The sequence below is a fragment of the Microcaecilia unicolor genome, chromosome 1 (genome assembly GCF_901765095.1).
Source record: "Microcaecilia unicolor chromosome 1, aMicUni1.1, whole genome shotgun sequence".
Classification (NCBI taxonomy): domain Eukaryota; kingdom Metazoa; phylum Chordata; class Amphibia; order Gymnophiona; family Siphonopidae; genus Microcaecilia; species Microcaecilia unicolor.
In genome coordinates, this window is record NC_044031.1 from 133,312,804 (window position 1) to 133,334,744 (window position 21,941).

General features: G+C 43.2%; 1 protein-coding gene across 2 annotated transcripts in view; it reads right to left on the reverse strand.

Annotated features, from left to right (window-relative positions):
* Positions 1 to 21,941, reverse strand: part of CALCR (calcitonin receptor) — a 414,614-nt gene that overhangs the window by 67,022 nt on the left and 325,651 nt on the right. The window lies entirely within an intron of this gene.

A 21,941-nucleotide genomic window follows, 5' to 3' on the forward strand; every position in this document is an offset into this window, starting at 1 on the left:
ACTGAGTGCCCTTGGTATGGGCCCTAAAGTGACTGACTGGGTTAGGAACTGGTTGAGTGGAAGGCGACAGAGGGTAGTGGTAAATGGAGCTCATTCTGAGGAAAAGGATGTTACCAGTGGTATGCCGCACTCTAGACTGAGAGACGACAGGTAAAGTCCTCAACATGTTCCAGTGTCTTTTAAGTATGTGTGTCACATTCCAAGCCTTAGAGGTGTATCTCATAAGTACATAAGTATTGCCATACTGGGAAAGTCCAAAGGTCCATCAAGCCCAGTATTCTGTTTCCAACAGTGGACAATCCAGGTCACAAATACCTAGAAAGATCCCATAGGCGGTCGGTGGCCCAACTGTTTGGGGAGGCTAAATGGGGCAGGGTTAGGGGTGGGGCCAGGGGTGGAGCTTAAATCCATAATTGTCTGATAACACGCAGAAAAAATAAATAAATAAAAATAAAAGTCACAATTAATACCTTTTATTAAATTTAGATATTAGATATGTATCATATGTCAAAGAATAAAGTGGTTACTCAAAGCATATTCTAACCACAATTGCTCAACTGCAAAACACTATGCACAACTTTGTCCAAAAACACACTCAGAACCTTACTGTACCATAAATATTACACTGGGCAGACCTAATACACCAATATACCACCCATACGGAAAATGCAGACTGTCAACAATATGAAACAAGGGATCATATCATCACAATTCTCATGTAGAGCCACAAAACACCCTAATTCATGTTTAATGTGGGATAAAATGCTATAAATAAGTAAATACATATAAACCTTTAATGTTGAGCACCTGATTCTCAAAGTGGACATATTCCAAACACTATAATGAAAATAAAATGATCTTTTCTACCTTTGTTGTCTGGTGACTTTTTCTGATCATGCTGGCCCAGTATCCGTTCTGCTGCTATCTGTCCTCAGTGCAGGTCAGGAAGTCATCCTCCTTAAATATCTCCCTGGCAACCCAGGACACCTCCAGCCACCCCCCCCCCCTGCTTTCCCAGCAGGAAGGTAAACAAACCATAAACCAATTTCTACAACTGCTAGAGGGCTTTCACTGCAGCTCCTGTTGTGAGGATGGAGGTAAATCAACAATTTAATCCCCTCAGAGCAGCTGGACTCCATAGCTGATCCATTCTGCTGCAGCAGGGGGGAGGCTTAGCCTCTCCAAGCCTCTTATACCGGGTGCCTATGAAAGATCCCCAAAAAGTACAAAACATTCTATACTGCTTATCCCAGAAATAGTGGATTTTCCTCAAGTCCATTTAATAATGGTCTATGGACGTTTCCTTTAGGAAGCTGTCCAAACCTTTTTTAAACTCCGCTAAGCTAACCACATTTACCACATTCTCTGGCAATGAATTCCAGAGTTTAATTACACGTTGAGTGCAGAAAATTTTTCTCCGATTCATTTTCAATTTACTACATTGTAGCTTCATCACATGCCCCCTAGTCCTAGTATTTTCGGAAAGCATAAACAGACGCTTCACATCTACCCATTCAACTCCACTCATTATTTTATAGACCTCTATCATATCTCCTCTCAGCCGCCTTTTCTCCGAGCTGAAGAGCCCTAGCCGCTTTAGCCTTTCCTCATAGGGAAGTCATCCCATCCCCTTTATCATTTTTGTCGCCCTTCTCTGTACTTTTTCTAATTCCACTATATCTTTTTTAAGCTGCGGCGACCAGAATTGAACACAATATTCGAGGTGAGGTTGCACCATGGAGCGATACAAAGGCATTATAAGATCCTCATTTTTGTTTTCCATTCCTTTCCTAATAATACCTAACATTCTATTTGCTTTCTTAGCTGCAGCAGCACACTGAGCAGAAGGTTTCAACGTATCAATGACAACACCCAGATCCCTTTCTTGGTCTGTGACTCCTAACGTGGAACCTTGCATGACGTAGCTATAATTCAGGTTCCTCTTTCCCACATGCATCACTTTGCACTTGCTCACATTAAACGTCATCTGCCATTTAGACGCCCAGTCTCCCAGTCTTGTAAGGTTCTCTTGTAATTTTTCAAAATCCTCCCGCGATTTAACGACTTTGAATAACTTTGTGTCATCAGCGAATTTACCTCACTAATTAGTCCCATCTCTAGGTCATTTATAAATATGTTAAACACACAAGTCTAAACATAATTGTCTTCCTCACCATCTTGAGATTGGGGCAGTACAAGAAGATCTCTATTGCTATATTTAGCCCTATGATAGACATTTGAAACTACCTTCTTAGGGTACCCTCGGTCCCGAAGCCGCTCACAAAGGCAATGAGCTTGAGAATGAAACTCTCTTTCTTCTGAGCAGATCCGTTGATATCTTAAGAGCTGTGAAAAAGGAAGGCTATCCTTAAGAGCTTTTGTATGACAGCTAGAGTAATCCAAAAATGTGTTTACATCACTATGTTTACGATACACCGCGGTGTTAAAATAATCATATTTCTTACATCTAAGTAAGTTATTTCCATTTCATCACATTGAACAGTGAACATTTTTGGGTGGTACCTGCCTTTTCTCAGTCTAGAGTGCGGTTTGCCTTTAGTAGAGGCAATAATTTGAAAGAGCTCTTATGCCCTTCTGTGTTGCCTGTGATCGGTTCTGATATGCAAGTATTTGAAGGACATAGGAAGTATAATGAGTGTGGCATGTGCCCCAACATGTTGGAAACAAAAGTGTTTAAAGACCCCTCCACCAAAAAAGAATTTACTCTTTTTGTCAACACAACTTCTAGATCTGACCATGTTATTTACTGCATTATCTGCCCGTGTGAAAAGCTATATGTGGGGCAGACATCTCAACAATTGTATATGCGACTGGTGGAGCATAAGACTGCCATTAAGACCCAGAAGACGACGTCACCCTTGACGATTCACTGTGTTGCCAATCAGCATTTGTTTGAGATGCTACTGTGTCTAGTACTACAACAAGTTAATGTGTTAGAGAGAGGTGGAGATAGGCGCCGTTTATTGTTACAAAAAAAGCAACAGTGGATTTTTAGATTGAATTAATTGACCCTGCAAGGTCTAAATGCCAAACTAGAATGGTGTCATTTTTTTCTGATTTTTTTAAAAAATTGTTTGTCTTATTTTTAATTTTTTAGTTGGCGCCATTTGTTGATTGGCTGCTGCCTCTTTAGGCATCTGACATCATCCACAGGCTATTTAGAGGGATCACCATTGTTCCAGGAGAGTGTCTCCAGAGTTCCATCTGTTCGTGAACGGAGTTGAAGTAAGCAATTATGGGTCGAAGGAAACATTATGAAATTTTGGAGTGTATGTTTACTATTCTCTTTTCTTTCTTGTAGACTTTTTGACCGATTGACCCTGACGCAGCTTCATGAAACACTGGCCACTATTGGTCATGGGCTGCTCTGTTATAGTTGGAAGGAAGAGACTCCGCAGCTAAGAACTGAAAGCTGTTATTTTTGATGTTTGCTTTTGTTTAATTTAAAAATTTTTGTGATTGAAATTACCAAGGAGGTTTTTTACTGCTGCTGATGAAGAAGTCCTGCTCTTTCAGCTTGTAGCTGGGAGCTTCTTGAGACTTTTTCCTCCTTGTTTATTATTTAATTTTTCCTACTGCTCACAGTTTTGATTATAGAGAATTTTTTTGTTGTTTTATATGGTTTGGTATCTTTTTGATTCTCTTCACCTGCTAATGTTCCCATTAGCACATGCCCATTAGCTCATGAGCTCCTACTGCCACCTGTTTTGTAGGTAATAGGGACTCAGGCACTAAATCTATGCTAATTGGTTAGCGTGTGTGGCAATGTAGCTGTCCACTCTCCGGCCCCAGACACGCCCCTATGCCAAAATATTTATTTTATTTTTTGGCAAGTGGGTAGCACATGCCCAATGCAGACTTACCATGAGACACCTAAGCATGCCCCACGGTAAGCCATTTTTGCTGTGGTAAGCATGTGATAATACTTACCACAACTTTGTAAAAGGGCTCTTTAATGTCCAACATATTAAGGATACAGTCAAAGGAATCATCTCATAGAGCAACTACTGCTAAATCTGCATTGCTTTGTTAAAAGTTGGGGTTATTTTATCATGATTTATGGACCCCAATATGACTCGCGGTACATCACTCCAAGTTGCATTATAGCATTTACATAGTAATGAGATGCAAAACATGTATTTGCATGCTTGCATCTTGTTACTATTGGGCTCATTTTCGAAAGAGAAGGACGTCCATCTTTTGACATAAATCGGAAGATGAACGTCCTTCTCCCAGAGATGTCCAAATCGGTATAATTGAAATCCGATTTAGGATGCCTCCAACTGCAGTCCATCATAAGGACTTCCAAAGTTCAAGGGTGTGTGTCGGAGGCGTGGTGAAGGCGGTACTTGGGCGTGCCTAACACTTGAACGTCTTTGACCCATAATCGAAAAAAACAAGGACGTCCCTGACGAACACTTGGACGTTTTCACCCGGATGTGTTTTTATTACGAATAAGGCACAAAAAGGTGCCAGAAATGACCAGATGACCACTGGACAGAATCAGGGAAGACCTCCCATTCCTCCCCCAGTAGCCACTAACCCCCCCCCTCAAAAAACATCTTTAAAAATATGTCGTGCCAGTCTCTATGCCAGCCTCAGATGTCATTCTCAGGTCCATGACAGCGCATGCAGGTCCCTGGAGCAGTTTTAGTGGGTACTGCAGTGCACTTCAGACAGGCGGATCCAGGCTCATACCCCCCCACCTGTTACATTTTTGGAGGAAACAGCGAGCTCTCCAGAGCCCACCACAAACCCCTGTACCCATATATAGGTGCCCCCTTCACCCATAAGGGCTATGGTAGTGTTGTACATTTGTGGGTGGTGGGTTTTGGGGGCTAAGCACACAAGGTAGGGGAGCTATGTTCCTGGGAGCAATTTATGAAGTCCACTGCAGTGCCCCCTGGAGTGCCTGGTTGGTGTCCTGGAATGTCAGGGGGCCAGTGCACTAGAAATGCTGGCTCCTCCCACGCCCAAATGGCTTGCATTAGGACGTTTTTGACACGGACGACTTTGGTTACAAAAATCGCCGAAAGTCGGAAACGTCCATGTCTAGGGACTTACAAATCTAGGGACGTCCAAATTTAAGGATTTGGACGTCTCTGACAGTATCTTTGAAATGAAAGATGAACGTCCATCTTGTTTCTAAAATACGGGTTTTTCCGCCCCTGGATTTCACCGTTTTGTAAGGACATCCAAATCGCAACTTGGACGTCCCTTTCGAAAATGCCCCTCCACGTGACCCACAGCAACTTAAATATCACTATGGTAAACTAAGCAAAGCTGTGTTAGGACCCTTTAAGTCGCATTAAGGGGCAACTAACACGAATTAAAAATCTAACATAGCTTGATAAGTTGTCCCCCCCCCAATTGTGCATGTTTTTGAGAAATGGGACATTAATATAGAACAACATATGGCTTCTTTTTGAGTGCTACCAATATTTTGTAAGTGTCGCTGATCGTTTTGTGATTATAAGAATGGCCAAGCATATAGTATGTGTTATATTTAAATAAATTCAAAATGGTGTGTAGAATACCTTTTTTTTCTTTTTTTTTTTTACTGACTGTTGGTCCACTGATATCAAGGGCCCAATTCAGTATTTTTATGACCCTTTCAATGGGTCACCTATCAAAATGAAATAAAAATGTCTGGTATTGTGCCAGGGATAACAGTTTTACATGTCTGATATCCTGTTGGCAATACTGGCTAATATGAACTTCCACACTGGCTCATGGGCAGACTGTTATAGTCAACAGTGGGATGTAAAACTTGATGACTGAATATTCTGCAAAGCTTTATAAAATGCATGATAAAAAGCTGTTCATATAAGCTCTATATTGAACTGAATCCCTTTTAAACACTACTCTTTAGATTCTATGAAGAGCTGTTTACCACAAATTTAAATTGAGATACTGATGTCTAGACTAAATTCTTCATAATCTGTTTGGATCTCAGTGGTCTTCGGATTCCCACCGGGGAGTTCAAAATAATCAGTTATTTGTGCTTATCTACATGAACAGACACAACATAGTAGGCATAAAGATATTTTAGTCTTTCTGAAATGCAACAGTGATAAAGGAAGAAATATTCTAGAATGATGCATTTCCTGATTACTCCTCAGACTTCAAATTATCATGAGGGCTGAGAGGATATTGGTTTGAGAAATCCAAGTATTAGTCTGATTACATTGTCTGATAGTGTTTCTACAGTGATGCTAATTGTATTTCATAAAATGTATTGTTTTCATATTTAGATATGCTATAGCTGTTCTAATTTCATTTTAATGATTTCCAGGCTCTCTGCTTTGAACTGGATACATCGAGTATGCATTTATCTGGCAAGCTTGAAGGCACTAATGCGCATTGTATTTATCTTTTTAAAACTGTAGCTTAACCTTCAAAGTTTGGTTGGGGTCTATAGAGTTTCAATTCACTAATGGGGTTAGGTGGCAGGGTATTAACCATCCATTTTATACAAGTTCTCAACCTCATCCAGAAGGCTAAGATAACACACTTAGGGGTCCTTTTACAAAGGCGTGGGAGGGCCTACGTGCGAAGAGCACATGCCAAATCAGCACAATCGCCCGGTTAGCGCATGAGCCGAGCGGTAATTCCAAATTTGGCGTGCGCTGAATCCTGGGTTGGGCGCTTACCCGGCAGTAAACAACAGTTGGCATGCGCTGCATGCTTACCTTATGGGTAGTGTGTGACACCTTGCCGCTAGGCCAACGGGTGGCGGTAAGGTCTCAGGCCGAAAATGGATATGCGCTGGTTTCATTTTTAGCGCATGTCCATTTTCTGGCCCCTTAATAAAAGGCCCCAGCGTGCACCCAAAAGACGCACTTGCACTACTGTAGGCCACTTTTTACCATGGCTTAGTAAAAGGACCCCTTAACTTGGGACTTAGACCAGAATTTTTAAACCTGGGATCCATGGATAAATTTCATTGGGTCTATGAACCAGGTGCAAAAACAGTTTTTTTTTTTTCAGTTTTCTTATTATTATTTTGAACATTTCTTTGTGAAAAAATATTTTTATGTCAATGTATTTTGTTTTGTTTAATTCCAAATAAGTGTAGCGTAGCACAGGATACTACTGTACATGGTCAGGTAATATACAGTCATGATTATTGTCGTGTTATGATGTGTAGAATAGTTTCCTGTTGGTAGGAATTAAAGAAAGCATACCCTGTCATTAAGATTATAGACATCTGCCTTTGATTACATTGGATCTTGTGAATTTAAGGAAAAAATCAGTCTTTTCAAGGGTTTTTTTTCCCATTCCAGAGTAGATATTTAATATTATTTAATACTAGTAAAAAAGGCCCGCTTCTGACACAAATGAAACGGGCGCTAGCAAGGTTTTCTTCGGAGTATGTATGTTTGAGAGAATGTGTGTGAGAGTGACTGTGTGTGTGTGTGTGTGTGAGAGAGAGAGAGTGAATGTGCGAGTGTGTGTGTGTGACAAAGAGAGAGTGAGACTGGATGCAAGTGTGTCTGTGAGAGAGAGAGAGAGAGAGAGAGAGAATGAGACTGGGTGCGAGTGTGTCTGTGAGAGAGAGAGGGAGGGTGTGTGTGTGTGTGAGAATGAGAGTGTGTACCAGGGGCCCCCCTCCCTTCCCCCTCCCTCCCCCTTCCTTCCCCCTCCCTCCCCCTTCCTTCCCCCTCCCCCTCCATTCCTTCCCTCCCTCCCTTCCTTCCCTCCCCCCTTCCTCCCAGTTCCAGGGTCGTTCCCTCCCTCCCTCCCTTCCTCCGACTTTCAGGGTCATTCCCTTCATCCCTCCCTCCCACTGACTTTCAGGGTTATCCCCTCCCTCCCTCTCTCCCTCCCTGCCTCCGACTTTCAGGGTCCCCCCCTCCCACTGACTTTTAGGGTCCTTCCGACTTTCATGGTCCCCTCTCCCTCCGACTTTCAAGGTCCCCCTCCCTCCCTCCGAGTGTCAGGGTCCCCTCCCTCAGGGTCCCCCCTCCCTCCCTCCGAGTTTCAGGCTCCCTCCCTCTGAGTTTCAAGCTCCATCCCTCCCGAGGAGTCGTTGCGTCTGCCCATACACCCTCCCATGGGGCCCGGAGAGGCAGCCGTGGCTGTTGCCTGCTTTCCTCCTCTTTTGCACCGCTCCGACTCCTGAGGTCCCCCCTCCCCCGCGCCCAGCACAGGAATGCACGAGCGCACCCGTGCGCTGGCTCAGCACAGCAGCACATTCTCCATGGCTCTGCCCCCTCCACTGATGCCCAAGGAGGACTCCGACCTTTCTTTCCCTGCCATTGGTCGGGATGCTGTCAGCTACTCCACCTCTCAACGCTTCTGTTTCTTTCAAGCTCCACCTCCGCCCCTGTGCCCTGCCCCTTTCGCCCCTCCTCCTCCGGCTCTGGCGTTCTACGTGACGTCAGCCTGATCTACGGAGCCTAGCAGACCAACTGCGAAGAAAGCCACGGACACAGGCAGCAAGATAGAACGTTGGAGGTGAGATTATTATATAGGATTTGTGGATTCTTGATGTTAAGTGCGCATGCATTTATAGTACAATACAATGAACTCAAAGTTTGTGTATGAAAAAAAGCTGTAGTGCAGCAGGAGCAGACAGAGAAGAGAAAATCTGTGCAGGACTTTTTAGCAATCACCAGTTCTCCAAACCTTCATGTACTGGTTACTATGGTAACAGGAAGACCATGCTAGAGGAGGGGTCAGGGCTGCGGCTTGCGGCTTGATATGTGTGAGTCTGTACCTGCTAACAGGTCCTGATTGTATATGTGTTTATATACATTTTTCTTGTTCTGATCAGCCAGGGGTAAACATTCCTTGCAGTAGTATAGTTTAATATGCTTTCAGGAATATTCTCGGTGGGCTCCTTGTAAAGAGAAACCAGGGGCAGAAGTTCCAAAGATCATAAAAGTCAAATTGTGGAGAGAAAAGGGTCTTTCTTTCCTCTTTTCTGTTGAGCTGAGACAGAGAGCATAGGGCTTGTGATACAGTGGTTCCTAAATACTATTCTAGGTTGTGGATAAATGATTTGCACGATTGTTCATAAAATCATTTACGGAGACGCCCCGTCATACATGCTAGATCTCGTGGACCTTCCACCCAGAAACGCTAAAAGATCTGCCCGCACTTTTCTTAATCTGCACTTCCCCAGCTGCAAAGGATTAAAATACAAATTAACACATGCGTCCAGCTTCTCCTACATGAGCACGCAGCTATGGAATGCACTACCAAGGCATTTGAAAACAATCAACTAAATAATTGACTTTCGCAAATCTTTGAAAACCTATCTCTTCAACAAAGCTTACCACGACAATCCATAATTAGCCACAACACTCCACCACTCCTCCCTTATTCTGACTGTCTTCTGTTATAAGTGCTTGACTATATCGCCTTGCTATCCTTGATATCTTTGTAACATCAATTGTATCTTTTGTACCCTAAAATGGTGATGCCATAACAGGTCTTTGTAAGCCACATTGAGCCTGCAAATAGGTGGGAAAATGTGGGATACAAGTGCAATAAATAAAAAATAAATAAAAAGGAGTGGAGGTTGAGTGCTAGCCCAGTTTAAGCACAACCCAAGGACAGAGGAAGTGGAAGTTTCCCCTTTTCCTGCCTCCCAGAATAGTCAAGAGCCCAGAACTGTGTGGAGAGTGGACCCCAAAGTGCAAATCCACCCAGGGACTGGGGAAGAGAGGAATGCTCTTAGATCCTGCACCAAAAGCCCGGCATGCTGGACAGTGGCAGGTCAAGGCTGATGCCTAAGGTGAGGGATGAGATGGCACTTCTCCCCTTCCAAGGCACCCAAAAGAAAGGGATTCCTCAACATTCTGGGCATAGGTCAAGGTAGGGAGGTCCCCTCATTGAGGAGTCCTTTTACCAAGCTGCGGGAAAAAGGGCCCTGCACTAGTGGCGGGAACCGTTTTTCCCATGTGCTAGGGCCCTTTTTACTGCAGCGGGTAAAAAAAGCCCCCAGGCACACATGGTCATGCGGTAAGAAAACTCTTTATTGTGTGGCCATGTGGCGGGGAGCCCTTACCACCACCCATTGAGGTGGCGATAAGGGCTCCTGCGCTAACCCAGCGGCATGGGTGTAGTTTGACCATTTGGTGGGGGGGGGGGGGGGGCAAAGAGTGTGGCTTCACATGTTAGCATATTCATTTGCATACATACATCTCATACATATTCATTATGGTTATTAAAAAAAAACACCACACACATGCACTAGACCAAAATGCTGAACATGAAGCCAGCATATCAAAACAATGAAGATACATTTCTTAAACTGAAATGAGCCAGCAGCATAGGATTTTTCTATCATTATGCCTCCTCTCACATTCACATGAATTAACAAGGAGAGAGTGCAATTTCTCACTCCCCCTTCCCTAGGCCTGACACCAGCACTCTACCTTTTTCTCATCCAAATCACAGCCTTTTCTCTCTCCTTAAAATCCCCCCCCCCCCCCTAAACAGGCAGCACTTTTTTTTCCTGGGGCCTCCGGCACTGCAGTCTTCAGGCTGTCCAGTCATAGGTGAAACAGTGTTAGTGATGTAAGCATGCTGCCTTCGGCCTGCTCTCCTCTGCAGCAACTTCCTGTTCCCGTGTAGGCAGGATGATGCAGAGAGAAGGCTTCCGGGGAAGGCTGAAGGCAGCATGCTTACATCGCTAACACTGCTGGCGGCCCTGAACAACCTCCTTGGCCCTGAACCAGACACCTTGAAGACTGCAGCACCAGAGGAGGGGTAGGGGAGGGGAGAGGAGGGGGAGTGCAATACCGGAACCTGCAAGGAAGGGAGTGGAAGCAGAGAGGGAGATGCTGCACCACTCGGGGCAGGAGGTGGCAAGCCGTATGGGGGGGGGGGGGCAATGCCCCCCTCACCCCCCCTCAAACTACACCCATGGTTCCAGTCAAAGGTGAAACAGCACACACCACTTCCATATCAGTGTTGTGTGCTGAGGAATAAACCAAGCAATTAATGCTAAATGTGAGATATCATTTATATCAGTACCCTCACCTAAAGTCAAACTAACAGCATCACACTTTGTGGAATCAGTTTTTAACTGCCTGTTGAAGATTGTCAACAATGTCACATGCTCTTCACCGAACAGTTTTAGCTGAGAGAGCTATATTGCAAACTCTATCTTATCTGTCTTTACGTTCCAACTCCACTTCTACCTTTGTTTATTAAGATGCTTAACTGTATATTGTGTTGACACTGTAAGCAGCCTACTATGCCATAATGGGGCTCATTTTCAAAACACTTAGACATACAAGGTACCATGGAGGGGCATAATCGAATGGGGCACCCAAGTTTTCCTGAGGCTGTCCTCGCAGGATGTCCTCGCGAAGGGGCGGGGAAACCCGTATTATCGAAACAAGATGGGCGTCCATCTTTCGTTTTGATAATACGGTCGGGGATGCCCAAATCTCAACATTTAGGTTGACCTTAGAGATGGTCGTCCCCGGTTTACAGCGATAATGGAAACTGAGGATGCCCATCTCAGAAACGACCAAATCCAGAGGTCAATATTCCATTCTCATTCTTCTTGATCTTTCCGCTGCTTTTGACACCAACCGGGCACCCTAGGGAGCACTGCAGTGGACTTCACAAATTGCTCCCAGGTGCATAGCTCCCTTAATTTTTGAGCTGAGCCCCCCAAACCCACTCCCAACAACTGTACAACTCTACCATAGCCCTAAGGGGTGAAGGGGGGGGGGCACCTACATGTGGGTACAGTGGGTTTCTGGTGGGTTTTGAAGGGCTCACATTTACCACCACAAGTGTAACAGGTAGGGGGGGATGGGCCTGAGTCCGCCTGCCTGGAGTGCACTACACCCACTAAAACTGCTCCAGGGACCTACATACTGCTGTCAGGGAGCTGGGTATGACATTTGAGGCTGGCAAAAAATATTTTAAATGGTTTTTTTGAGGGTGGGAGGGGGTTAGTGACCACTGGGGGAGTAAGGGGAGGTCATCCCTAATTCCCTCCAGTGGTCATCTGGTCAGTTCGGGCCCCTTTTTGAGGCTTGATTGCAAGAAAAAATGGACCAAATAAAGTCAGCCAAGCGCTCATCAGGGATGCCCTTCTTTTTTCCATTATGGGCCAAGGATGCCCATGTGTTAATCATGCCCCAGTCCCGCCTTCACTATGCTTCCGACATGCCCCAGTTGTTGAGGACGCCCAAAATCGGCTTTCAATTATGCTGATTTGAGCGACCCTGGGAGAAGGACACCCATCTTGCAATTTGTGTTGAAAGATGGGCGCCCTTCTCTTTCGAAAATAAGCCTGACAGTAACCTAAGGTACTTTGTGTGTCTAAGTGCTTTGAAATATGAATATTTTTTCTGCTGAAATTCTCTACTATGTTCTCATTGATCTTGCTGTACACCGCCTTGAGTGGATTTCTTCAAAATGTAATCAATAGAAATAGAATAAAATAAAACATAGAAAAGAAAACAAGATGATACCTTTGTTATTGGACTAACTTAATACATTTTTATTAGCTTTCAAAAGCAGCCCTTCTTTATCAGATCAGAAATAAGCAAATTTTGATAAGTAACAGCATATATATAAGTGAAACATCAAAGTATTTCAGTGACAGTCTGAAAGGATGAGGGAGGGGTGGGTTAGGTGAGAAACAGGGAGGGCTGAGAGGATGAGGGACAGGGAGATACACATGGTGATCAGAGGGTGACAAAGCAGTAGAATTTCATGGTTTATAATGGGCTAGAAAACCCAATATTTGTTAAGTCCTGTCTGGTGGGTGTCAAATTATTTAATCATTTTGACTTCAAAGGTCTTGCGTTCTGATCACCATGCATATCTCCCTGTCCCTCATCCTCTCAGCCCTCCCTGTCTCTCACCTAACACACCCCTTCCTCATCCTTTCAGACTGTCACTGAAATACTTTGATGTTTCACTTATATATGCTGATATTTATCAAAATGTGCTTATTTCCGATCTGATGAAGAAGGGCTACCTTCGAAAGCTAATCAAAAAATGTATTGTTAGGCCAATAAAAAAGTATCACCTTATTTTCTTTTCTATGTTTTATTTTATTTTATTTCTATTGATTACCTTTGGAAGTGGACTAACACGGCTACCACATCTCTCTATTCAAAAAGGTAGTAAGTAAATCCTAATAACTAAGGGCTCCTTTCACTAAGCTGCATTAAAAAGTGGCCTTAGCACACTCTTATGCATGTCTTTCCCACGTGTTAAGGCCATTTTTAATGCAGCCGGAAAAAGGATGATTTTCCCATTTTCCGAATTAATGGTCATGTGTTAATTTTGCCATTAGCACATGGCCGTTAACAGAAATTAGCACATGAGCACTTACTGACACCTATTTTGTAGGTGGTAAGGGCTCGTGCGCTAATCCTACACTAACCAGTTAGTGTGCGGTAATGTAGCTGCACTAACTGATTACTGCAAAAATGCCCACTTTCCACACCCCTCAGACACTCCCCCTCTGCAGAAAAATATATATATTTTTTTCCGCATGGTTTGTGTGTGCACATTGCAAAATTACCATGGGACACCTCAGCAAACATTTCACCTGAATACCGTAGCTCCGAAAGAGCTTAGGGCCCTGTTTACTAAGGTGCGTTAGCGTTTTTAATGCACCCACAATTAGTGTGTACATTTACTGTGTAGATGCCTATAGGGATATTGTAGGCTTGTACACGGTTAACCCGCATTAAACATGTTCCAGTTATTCTATAAACACATTTTTACTTATGCAATTTCAACAATGAACATACAAGTATTACACTGGAGAGAAATAGAAATAGATAAGTTTATAAAATAGAAATGTAGCACCTAAAAAAATAAATACAGTAATACAACACAGCTGACACTTTTAATATATCTCCAAACTCCTTAAAGAACTACTCGTGAGGGGCTTAACTTTAAAACACACTCCATAACCTGGCACCAACTCTCACCCTCACACAGGTGGCACATTTGAACACAGCAGGGAGGGACCCCTTCATTGTACGGCTCTGGTGCAGCTGCATCATCTGCTTCCCACCAGTATCTCTGTTACTGATACTAATTTGCATGCTGAATAGATTTCAGGGATATATGTGCCAAAAAAGCAAAACAATGTTAACAATCATAATAAAATCAACAATGCATAATTAAAATTAAGCAGTCAAACATAAGTGAACATAATGCCATAATAATAATAACTCTTTCCTGTCTGTTTCTCATTTTTCTCTCTCCTCATGTCTTCTTCACTTCTTGCCCTACATCCATCTCTGACACTGATCTTTTCCTTTCTCAGCTTCCTCCTCTGTTCTCTAAATTCATGAGTTCTGTGTCTCTACCTCCTATTCTGTTTGATAGAAAAATTACACCAGTACCATTGTTTAGGTAATTTGGAATTATTATCAATTCAGCTCAGATTTCCCAAGTGATCAAGACTGGTATCTTCTTTTTACATAGATTAAGATCAATTCAGACTATGATTGATTTTGATTCACTTTGCACTTTCTTTTCTGCCTATGTACACTCTAGATATGACTACTGCAACATTATTTATGCTGGTATTACTAAGTCTAATTTCAATCAATTACACACCCTGCAGAACACAGAAACGTTTACTATCAAGCTCCACAGTCAGTTTTCTTCCCTTGTCCATGGCACAAGTATGGAGTGGATTGGGATGTGAGTGTCTCAAATTGATGAATACTGACCTGGCTACAGCCCATTTTCTTCTATCCAAGGCATGGCAGTCTTGAGGTGATCGGGGGAGATGCAGCTCACATGGGGTGGAGGCACTGGGCTCCCTACTGCTCTGGGCCCTCAGGCAGTTCCTGGTTGCTTGAATGGTCAGTCTGCCCTTGATGTCAAGTCACTTCTGTCCAATTGCACTACCAAGATAATTGGATATTCTCTAATCCAGGCATGATAATGCAAAAGGAACAACAGCTGCCACTATTGCATTCTCCACACGCTTGGCCAAATAATAGAAGCTGCATCAGTCAAGTAGAATATAAGTTTTCTGCATTGATAAAAATCTTGGGTGTTCTGGTTGACAGCTCTGTCTCTATGGAAGCCCAAATCACTTCTTTAGTAAAGAAATCATTGCTGTTGATGAGTGAACTTTGTTGCATTCAAAACTGTTTTGAAATAGATCAATTTAGACTTTTGGTATAGGCTCTGCTGCTCTCACAATTAGATTAATGTAACTTTGGTTACCTGGGTTGCACTAAGAGGCAATTCAAAAGGCTACAGACTGTGCAGAACACAGCAGTACATCTGATCTTTAGCTTAAGTAAATTTGATAAAATTTCATCATTCTATCTTAAACTTCATTGAGTTCCTAACAAGGCTAGAATTCTTTTCAAAGAGGCCATTTTCTTTTTTTAAATATATATTCAATGATACATGAATTGGCACCAAAGTATTTATATTTCCATCTCCATTTTTCTGCATCTCCAAGGAACAGAAGGCTAAATTGTGCAACTTTACTACTACTACTAACTAGCATTTCTAAAGCGCTACTAGGGTTACGCAGCGCTGTACAATTTAAACATAGAAGGACAGTCCCTGCTCAAAGAGCTTACAATCTAAAAGACAAGAAAACAATCTAAAGACAAGTGAACAATCTAGAGGACGAGTGAACAGTTAGTCTGATAGGGTGGATAGATTTGATCTCATTTCCTTCATCATGAGGCAGGAAAAGGTTAAAAATATTTGAGATGACATTAGCATTTCAGGCTGCCAGATACTGGAAAGAGTTTGCTGGGATATTCTGGTTCTTTCATTCCTATTTGTCATTTAGGAAAAATAATAAGACTTTGCTCTTTCAGAAATTTGTATTACGTAGTGTTTTTTTTAAACTTGTTTTCTCTTTTAATTGCTCTCCCGGAGGTTTATTCTGGCTCTCTATGTTTCTGCAACGCTCTTTGAACTGCAAGGTGTAAGTGGGATATAAGACTAGATGTTATACTAGTAACATAATAGATGATGGCAGATAATGACCTGTTTGGTCCATCCAGTCTGCCCAACTAGATAAACTCATTGTATGAATTACTTTATATGTATATCCAAGAGGACAGGAGGAGCCTCCATGGAAAGTCAAAGCAAAACAGCAAAAGTAGAGGCTGACAAATGCACAAACCAATAGGGAGATAATATCAAAAACCAGTTTATTCAGAATATTGATATCAATATCAAGGACCCAACACGATCCTTGTTTCGGCGCCAAAGCGCCTGCCTCAGGGGTCACAATCAACTTTCTCTGAGAAGAAGCTGATAGGCTTGAATAATTCCTTTATGTATGCAAGTTAATCCACAGAGAGAACAAAAGAACAGCCAACCGATCAGCAAACACCATGTGAATATGAATATTCTGAATAAACTGGTTTTTGATATTATCTCCCTATTGGTTTGCGCATTTGTCAGCCTCTACTTTTGCTGTTTTGCTTTTACTTTATATGTATACCTGACCTTGATTTGTCTTTGCCATTTTCAGGGCACAGACCATAGGAGTCTGCCCAGCACTAGCTTTGCTTTCCAATGGTGTTGCCACCTAATCTCTGCTAAGCTTCTGTGGACCAATTCCTTCTAAACAGGATTCCTTTGTGTTTATCCCACACATTTATGAATTCCATTACTGTTTTCATCTCCACCACCTCCCGTGGGAGGGCATTCCAAGTATCCACCACCCTTTCCATGAAAAAAATAGTTTCTGACATTTTTCCTGAGTCTGACCCCCTTCAACTTCAATTCATGTCCTCTAGTTCTACCGCCTTCCCATCTCCGGAAAAGATTTGTTTGCGGATTAATACTTTTCAAATATTTGAATGTCTGTATAATAACACCAGTTTCTTCTTCCTCCAGGGTATACATGTTCAGGTCAGTAAGTCTCTCCTTGTACGTCTTGTAACGCAAATTCTATACCGTTTTTGTAGATTTTCTTTGCACCGCTTCAAGTCTTTTTACATCCTTAGCAAGATACAGCCTCCAAAACTGAACACAATACTCTAGGTCAGTCCTCACCAATGACTTGATATCACCGAAGAGGAAACTGCCCACCTTCTTTCCTCCTCGAAATGCACCACTTGTTCCTCTGATCCCATCCCCACCAACTTACTTAACACCATCTCTCCTACTGTCACCCCCCCCCATCTGTCATATCCTCAACCTCTCTCTCTCCACTGCAACTGTCCCTGACACCTTCAAGCACGCCGTAGTCACACCACTCCTCAAAAAACCATCACTTGACCCTACCTGTCCCTCCAACTACCACCCCATCTCCCTCCTACCCTTCCTCTCCAAAATACTTGAGCGCGCCGTTCACAGCGGCTGCATTGATTTTCTCTCCTCTCATGCCATCCTCGAACCGCTTCAATCTGGTTTTCGCCCTCTACACTCGACAGAAATGGCACTCATTAAAGTCTGTAATGACCTGTTCCTTGCCAAATCCAAAGGTCACTACTCCATCCTCATCCTCCTCGACCTATCCGCCGCTTTTGACACTGTCAATCATGATTTACTTCTTGCCACACTGTCCTCATTTGTGTTCCAGGGCTCTGTCCTCTCCTGGTTCTCCTCTTATCTCTCCCACCATACCTTCAGAGTACATTCTCATGGATCTTCCTCCACCCCCATGTCGCTCTCTTTTGGAGTTCCCCAGGGATCAGTCCTTTGTCCCCTTCTTTTTTCAATCTACACCTCTTCCCTGGGCTCGCTGATTTCATCTCATGGTTTCCAATATCATCTTTATGCTGATGACACCCAGCTCTATCTCTCCACACCAGACATCACTGCGGAAACCCAGGCCAAAGTATCAGCCTGCTTATCCGACATTGCTGCCTGGATGTCCAACCGCCACCTGAAACTGAACATGGCCAAGACCGAGCTTATCGTCTTCCCACCAAAACCCACTTCTCCTCTTCCTCCATTCTCTATCTCAGTCGATAACACCCTCATCCTTCCTGTCTCATCTGCCCGCAACCTCGGAGTCATCTTCGACTCCTCCCTCTCCTTCTCTGTGCATATCCAGCAGATAGCCAAGACCTGTCACTTCTTTCTCTTTAACATCAGCAAAATTCACCCTTTCCTCTCTGAGCACACCACCCAAACTCTCGTCCACTCTCTCATTACCTCTCGCCTTGACTACTGCAACCTACTCCTCACTGGCCTCCCACTTAACCATCTATCCCTCCTTCAATCCGTTCAGAATTCTGCGGCACGTCTTATATTCCGCCTGGACCGATATGCTCATATCACCCCTCTCCTCAAGACACTTCACTGGCTTCCGATCAGGTACCGCATACAGTTCAAGCTTCTCCTTCTAACCTACAAATGCACTCAGTCTGCAGCCCCTCATTACCTCTCTACCCTCATCGCCCCTTACGTTCCCACCTGTAACCTCCGCTCACAGGACAAATCCCTCCTCTCAGTACCCTTCTCCACCACTGCCAACTCCAGGCTCAGCCCTTTCTGCCTCACTTCACCCTATGCTTGGAATAAACTTCCTGAGCCCTTACGCCAAGCCCCCTCCCTGCCCATCTTCAAATCCTTGCTCAAAGCCCACCTCTTCAATGTCGCCTTTGGCACCTAACCTATTCAGGAAATCTAGACTGCCCCAATTTGATTGCCCCTATTTGACTGACTGTACATTTGTCCTTTAGATTGTAAGCTCCTTGAGCAGGGACTGTCCTTCTATGTTAAACTGTATAGCGCTGTGTAACCCTAGTAGCATTTTAGAAATGTCATGTAGTAGTAGTTGTAGACTTGTACAGTGGCATCAACACCTCCTTTCTTCTGCTGGTTACACCTCTCTGTATATTATGTTTTGCAAGGCCCTAATGTTGACTGTATGACCAAGTAGCTGATCACTGTCTAGCCCAATAGATAAAAGAATGTCCAACCAACCATAATGCCATCTTGTGAAATGTCTGATCTGCAATATAAACAATAGCTACAAATGGGAAGAACATTCAACAGCTCTTGGCTGAATAAAAACTGGTATAGGCACCTGAGTTCCACCTACTGATAAGTTTAGTGATCACCTCACTCATCCAAGCCTGAGCAGCATTAATAACTGCACCAATCTGGAATTATTAAGTTCTGAACTGACAAGAATTGAAACCCACAGATTCCAAACTATCCTCAAAACAGTTGTAAATTGAAAACATGTCAAAGGTGATGCATCCAAAGTTTTAAAAAATATGACCTCCACAGATGGGCAAAACAACAAATACTGGACAAGTTTCATTCTCATCAATGCAACTGAGAACCATCAAAACACCTCACTTCATAACCCTGACTACAAGTTTGCCTAGCAAGACCTTGGCACTAACTAACCCAGAATGCCCCAAAAAAGGCATAGCAGAAGGCTACCCAAAAGAGAGCCAGCTCAAATAGTGAGTTGCCACTGCCAGGAACCCATGCCTCAAGTGCATTAGGAGCCATGTGTAATGGATTTCCTCACATCCTTAAACTTTGGGAATGACTTTGCCCAATCACATAACATCTTGACCAGAAACCAAGCCCTTGGGTTCCTCCAGTACAATGCTTTAGTGAAGAAAGGAAAACCGCAAGACATGACTTAAAATTGTCTGTGAGAGAATGGATGGTATAGTGAAGACCACTCACTCACTGATGTTGCAGTTTAGCCACCTTAAAGCATGTGGCACTAGACAGCTGAGTCTGAGGCTGAGTCAGAGGGGTGGGCTCAGACCATGCTGGAATTAAATACTCTGAGCCAGTGTAGAGCGAGTGAGGCCCCGAGTGTAGAGGTTTCCAGGAGGAAGGTCATGAGGGAAGAGGATTCCATTCTAAGTGAGCTATAGTACCTGAGGAGAGGATCAGGGAAGTAGTGTGGCTCAAGCTTAAGGCTCCACAATCTGTGTGGGAAGACTGAAGGTAGGAGACAACCTTGAAGTGTATTCAGAAGGTACTTGCTTTTGAAACACAGACAGATGTAGGCAAAGACCATATGGTGTATCCAGTCTGCCCATCCATGCCATCTACTCTCCCTATCACTCCCTTAGAGATCCTATATACTTGTCCCAGGCTTTCTTGAATACAAATACTGTTTTCATCTCCACCACTTCCACTGGGAGGCTGTTCCATCAATTCACCACCCTTTCTGTGAAGATGTATTTCCTCAGGTTACTTCTGAGACTTTTCCCTTTCCCCTTCATCCTATGCCCTCTTGTTCCAGAGCTTCCTTTCAATTGTGTGATATCCTTTGGAGAGGGTCCAGTTTGGGATACTCCTTGGGAGAACCTTGTACATCTGTCCCTTAAAATGTGTTTCAGAGGAAGAATGTAATCCCATGAGTGTTCTCCTTATCATGGTAAATGTTAACAGAGACCTGAAAACCGATTTTTCAAAGGCGAACTTTTTGAGTTTCCCATGGTAAATCATACATCAACTAGCACCATGGGAATGATTTTACCTCACATACTTTGCCAATGTAAAGTGTTCAGAGTAAGGATTATGCTGGGTTTTGAAAATGAAAGTCCCATGGATAGCTCATCTGGCCTGCCCTGACCCCACTAATCCCACCCTTTTCTCTGCAAGTAAAATTAAGCACACTGTGATGGTATCTGACATAGGGGCTCATTTTCAAAGCACTTAGAATTACAAAGTTCCATAAGTTACTATGGGGCTCATTTTTAAAACAGAAAAACATCCAAAAAGTGTTATAAAGCACCATTTGAACATATTTCTTCTTCAAACGTCCAAACTGGTATTTTCAAAATCTATTTTGTAGATGTTTATCTATGCATTCGAATCACAAAGGGGCGTGTCAGGTGTTTTGAAGGCAGGATTAGGGTGTGCCTAACACTTGGACGTTTTATAGCCATAACGGAACAAACAAAAATGTCCAGGACTAAAACCAAGATGTTTTGGTCTAGACCTGTTTTTAGAACAAATAAAGCACAAAAAAGTACCCTAAATGACCAGATGACCAATGGAGGGAATCAGGGGTGACCCCCCCCCCCAATACCCCCCAGTGGTCACTGACACCCTTCCACCCCCCCAAAAATGTGAATAAAAATATGACTTACTAGCCTCTATGACTACATCATGTCTATTAGAACAGCATGCTGGTCCTTGGAGTGGTGTAGTGGTCAGTACAGTGCACTATGGAGTGAGGGAACAAGGTCCCTATCTCCCTCTATCTGTCACGCTTATGGTGGAAACTATGACCCCTTCCAAACTCACCAAAACCCTAATGTACCTATATATAGGTGCCCCATTCACCCATAAGGGCTATTGTATTAGTGTACCGTGGGGGACAGTGTTTTTTGGGTGGGTTTTGGAGGGCTCAGGGGACAAGGTAAGGAAGCAAAGGTGAGATATATACCTGGGAGCATTTTTATGAAGTGCACAGAAGTGTCCTCTAGGGTACCCCACTGCTCTCCTGGGATGTCTGGAGGACCAGTCTATTAAAAATGTTGGCTCCTCCTACATCTCAATGGCATGAACCTCTACGTTTTGCATTTATTCATTTTGTTTTTAAAAATGGACCAAAAAACAAAATGTCCAAAGAACAAAACCTTGTTTGAAACAGTATTTTCAAAAAAGGGAAAAAAAAGATAGACATTTTTCTTTTTCAAAAATGACTTCCTTTCCTATTTGGATTTTGGACATTTTGTGCAAAACATCCATAATTGGACTTAAATGTCATATCGAAAATGCCCCTCCACGTAACTTTGTAAGTCTATGTGCTTTGAAAATACGCCTCAGAATGAACTTTGGCCCTTGAAAGCTCATGCCTCAATAAATTGGTTAATCTATAAGGTGCTACCTGCCTCTGCCTTCTTTGGTTGACAGCAAACTATGGTTTCCCTGCAAAAGAGAATAGTAATTTGGGGTCATGTGGGGTATAAATGCTATAAATAATAAAATATTATTTATAATCTGCCCTTACCAGGGTGAGGTACAAAATATATGTACATAAAATA